A 3,898-nucleotide genomic window follows, 5' to 3' on the forward strand; every position below is an offset into this window, starting at 1 on the left:
TGGGCAGGAAAGTCCATGAGACTTATCTTCAATAAACCACCAGAAAACCGGAAGTGGCACTATGACTCAAATAGTAGCGTGCTAGCCTTGAGCTGAAGAGCTGAGGGACAGCGCCTAGGCCCAGAGTTCAAGCTCCACAACTGACAAAATAAAAAAAAAAATTAACAAGTGATTGTGTTATAGTTACATGTTATCCTGTCTCACTGGTTACTAATGCAGTCTCTATCCTAAGTGGAAAGACAAAATAGATACAAAAGATGTCTAGCAGAGCCCTTGAGGTCCAGGTATGAAAACCTCAAAACTCAGGCTACGATCTGGTTTTTTGTTGTTTTTGGTTGTGGGGCTTGAACTCTACCAGCACTCTACCACTTGAGCAACAGCACCACTTCTGGTTTTCTGGTAGTTAATTGGAGATAAGAGTTTCATGGAGGGGGGAGGGGGGAGGCTGGGAAGGGATGTGAAGGGTAAACAAAGGAGGAGGCTGCAATGCTTGGTAAGAAATGTACGCATTATCCTGCCCATGTAACTGTAACTCTTCCGTACAGTATGTTCACAAATAAAATTAAATTAAATTTAAAAAAAAAAAGTTTCATGGAATTTCCCGCCCAGGTTAGCTTTGATCCATGATCCTCAGATCTCCGCCTCCTGAGTCGCTAGGATTACAGGCATGGACCACTTGCATCCAGCCAAGTTCTGAATGAACTGGGTTCCCTGGGGATCAGTCCTAGAGCCTCACACCTACTATGCAAGTACTCTACCAGGGAGCTAAAGGCTCAACAAAGAGATAGGGTCTTTGTTTTATTGTCCATGGTAGGGCTTGGACTCAGGGCCAGGGCGCTGTCCTTGAGTTTTTTGTACTCAAGGATAGCAATCTACCACTTTGAGCCACAGCTCCAGTTCTGGTTTTGGGGTGATTAAAAGGAGATGAGTCTCACAGACTTTCATGCCCAGGCTGGCTTTGAGCCATGATCCTCAGGTCTCAGCCACCTACTGAGTGGCTAGGATTACAGGCATGAGCCACTAAGTACCCAGCAGAGTTGGGGACTTTTAAGTTTATCTGGCCTGTGGCAGTGTGACCTCTTGAGATGGCTCACCCACCTTGTAGTGCTGTTCCATCAGAGTACTCACTTCTGCATCTCAGATCTCCTTCCTTAAGGTTATATCCTTCTTGCTTCAGCACTCATGTCATAGGAAGCCTGGCCTGACTAAAGGCAAGTACCACCCAGAGAAGCAGTTTCAGAGGGTTGAACACTTGCTTGGTTATTCTATCTGGATGGTTTTAGATGACCGGAGCCATCTGGCCATTACCCGTGTGCTTGTGTATAGGCAAAGAATTCAACCTAAAACTCCTTTGTACAACTACTTAAAAAAAAAAAAAAAAAAAACTCCCAGGAGCTGGGATGGTGGCACAGTGGTAGAGCACTTGCCTTGCATGCATGAGGCCCTGGGTTCGATTCCTCAGCACCACATAAGCAAAAAAAAAAGGCCGGAAGTGGCGCTGTGGCTCAAGTGGTAGAGTGCTAGCTTTGAGCTGAAGAGCTGAGGGACAGCACCCAGGCCCAGAGTTCAGGCCCCACGACCGGAACCCCCCCCCCAAAAAAAAAAGAAAGAAAAGAAAAAAAAATTCCCAACAGGCTTGGAAACTTGCAGCCCTGTCATTAGGTGAGAAATTGAGTACTGAGACACTTTCATAGATGGCAGGACAAAGATTGTCTATGAGGCCTGTAAGGCCTGCGAAGATTCCAGTTGCCTTGGAGCCAGGGTAGGATCAATGAATGGCCATGCTAGAGTGCACGGAGACATCTCATTAGCAGCAGGGACTTGAGTGTCCAGGTGTATGTAAGACCACTTCCCTCCATTTCCCAAAGCCAGTTTTGAAAGCAGTTTTCAAATTGCCTTGGCATACAAAACCTATATGGACAAGGGAAACAGCACCTGGCATTGTTATCCTCAGTCAGCTCTTTCAACCAAACACTAAATAGTTCTTCAAAGCCGGCCCCTCAAGCTAAAACCACAAACCCCACAGTGGTCTGGAAGCAACTTTAAAGTACCTCCCAATTTTCACAAAAATTAGCCCTGTTCATCATCTTTACAGTAAGTAAAATGAAATTAGCACACCAACCTCTAGCTGGACCACTTGTTTCACATTTGGGAGAACAGGGATGGCTAAAACACCAATTGTTTTTATCTGCTCTCTACACCTCAAATAAATGAGGACATTTCATGCTTAAATCTAACAGTAAGCACTGCTATAGGTAAGGAATGTAATAAACATCAATGTCGCCTAAAGAAAAACTTCCTTTTCATACATAACCAAAATCAGTAAATGATTAACAAGCTGTCACCTATTACCACAATTATCCTAGCCAGGTGTTGTTTTACCAAGAGTGAGAACTTCAGAATCATGTTAAAAATTCACCCCCCTCCCCGTAACCAGGTGTCAGTGGCTCATACCTGTTATCCTAGCTCATGAGGCTGAGCTCTAAAAATCACAGTTCAAAGCCAGCCTCAGCTAGGAAAGCCTGTGAAACTCTTATCTCCAATTAACCACCAGAAAACCATAAGTGGTACTGAAGCTCAAAGTGGTAGAGCACTATCCTTGAGCCAAAGATCTGAGGGACAATGTCCAGGCTCTGAGTTCCAGCCCAAAATATAAAAATCACCCCCTAACTTATAAAATGGTAAATGTACAGATGTACACCACCTTAATTAAAAATCATTCCTGAGGGGCTGGGAGTGTGGTACAGTCCTTGTCTAGCATGTATGAAGCCCTGAGTTCAATTCCTCAGTACCACATACACAGAAAAAGCCGGAAGTAATGCTGTGGGGCTCAAGTGGTAGAGTACTTGCCTTAAGCTAAAGAAGCTCAGGGACAGTTGCCAGGCCCTGAGTTCAATCCCCAGAACTGGCAAAAAAAGAAAAAAAATCATTCCTGTTGGGTACACCTGGCTCACGACTATAATCCTAGCTATTCAGAAGGCAGAGATCATGGTTCAAAGCCAACCCAGGCAGAAAAGTCCATGAAACTCTTACCTCCAATTAATCACCAAAAAGCTAGAAGTAGAGCTGTGGCTTAATTGGTAGAGTCTCAGCCTGAGAGGAAAAGCTAAGGGATAGCACCTAGGCTTTGAGTTCAAGCCCTGGTACCTGCACCCTTTCCCCTATTTAAAAAAAAAAAAAAAGTCTTGCAGAATTTAGACAGAAGGTTGACAGCCTCATTATATAATATTGAACTTCCATTCTGGAAAAATCCAATTTTTAGTGTTCATTAATGATAACTCAGTAAACTTGACTCTAAAAACAAAGGCAAAGCTACCAACCACCAAAAAACCCAACCTCCCCCAAACAATCACAAGGTTAGTGGGTGTTATGAACATCACACAAAACACCCAGGCTCACTACTTACCATCTGGTTGGCTATCTTCAAAACTAAGACGGCTGTTAACCATTATGTCAGATAATTCAAGTCACCTGGTTACAAAAAAGAGGCAGACAACCAATTTTTACCCATTATGATTTATTCTCTACAATACTTTGTTAAAGAGTTCAATGATTTGCACTCAGAAGTTATATAGCCAAGAGGCAACCAAATGTAATACAAAGAATTGGTCTGAAGTCTTTGCACTGAAGGCCATACAGTCTCTTGCTTCAAGGAAATAAGAACAGAAAGAAACAAAAAACATGTAGCTCCCTAGGCTCCAGAAATCGCAATAGGAAACATTAAGTTAGTGAAACTGTAGATGTTAACATATGGAAAACAGATCTTGTGCAAAATATTAAAATTAACACCCAGGACTTGTTTTGTATAATTATTTTTATTATAAACAGTAAAATATATGTAATGTCTCAACTACAAACCTTTCGCATGAAAGGGTCTCTAACATGAATTGTTTTGATA

Source organism: Dipodomys spectabilis, unplaced genomic scaffold (assembly GCF_019054845.1).
Source record: "Dipodomys spectabilis isolate Male_0828 unplaced genomic scaffold, ASM1905484v1 ptg000094l, whole genome shotgun sequence".
Taxonomy (NCBI): domain Eukaryota; kingdom Metazoa; phylum Chordata; class Mammalia; order Rodentia; family Heteromyidae; genus Dipodomys; species Dipodomys spectabilis.